The sequence below is a fragment of the Echinops telfairi genome, unplaced genomic scaffold (assembly GCF_000313985.2).
Source record: "Echinops telfairi isolate 266 unplaced genomic scaffold, ASM31398v2 ScPeMD7_1;HRSCAF=3_1, whole genome shotgun sequence".
Classification (NCBI taxonomy): domain Eukaryota; kingdom Metazoa; phylum Chordata; class Mammalia; order Afrosoricida; family Tenrecidae; genus Echinops; species Echinops telfairi.
In genome coordinates this window covers 6,903,370-6,904,200 of record NW_022103897.1, presented here as the reverse complement: position 1 = coordinate 6,904,200, position 831 = coordinate 6,903,370, and positions in this window count along the sequence as shown.

Sequence of the window (831 nt, the reverse complement as noted above, 5' to 3'; positions counted from 1 at the left end):
GTGTATACTCTTCAGTAGTTAAAGGGTTAATGAGGGAATTGTGTGTACGGTATTGCCTCAACCTCCCTTAAGCGCTATTTTCTTCATGATAATTTTTTCTGTTTTCATTTTATTTCAGTGCATCTCAGGCCACCAAAAATTTTCCCGTGGGCCGCATGCAGTCTGTGGGCCGTCAGTTTGCCACCCCTGCTCTATAGGAATGAGAGTCTACTCCTACAGTGAAAAATTATTTAAGGATAAATCACACAGCTGATGATGCTTGGGTAAAACTGAAGAATATATATATAATTTATCAAAGGTTCACGAGGGTGGGAAGGTGGGAGAGGGAGGGAAAAAGACAGGAGCTAATAATAAGGCTTAAGTAGAAAGATAATATTTTGAAAATGATAATTGCAACATATGTAAGTTTGCTTGATATAATTGATTTATGGATTGTTATAATATCTGTAAGAGCCCCCAATAACTTGATAAAAAATTAGCATTATACTGGATGTCCTAATCAGAAAAGATAAAATAAAAACAAGAGCATATGATTGAATGGCATGATCTTTGGATTATGTGCCAATAAAACTGTTATAAATAAATAAATAAAGACAAAATTTTTTTTAAAAGTGAAGAATATTGGCAGTGAAGCTGCCAGGATTTTTGTCATATTTCTTGTCAATGTGATGGATAATGTTGATGGCTTTCCAATGTTGAACCATCCCTGCATCTTTGGTATGAATCCCATTTGGTCATGATGGATTATTTTTTAGATTCTTTTGTATTCTATTGGCTAAGATTTTATTAAGGATTTTTGCATCTATGTTCATTAGAGATATAAGCCTGTAG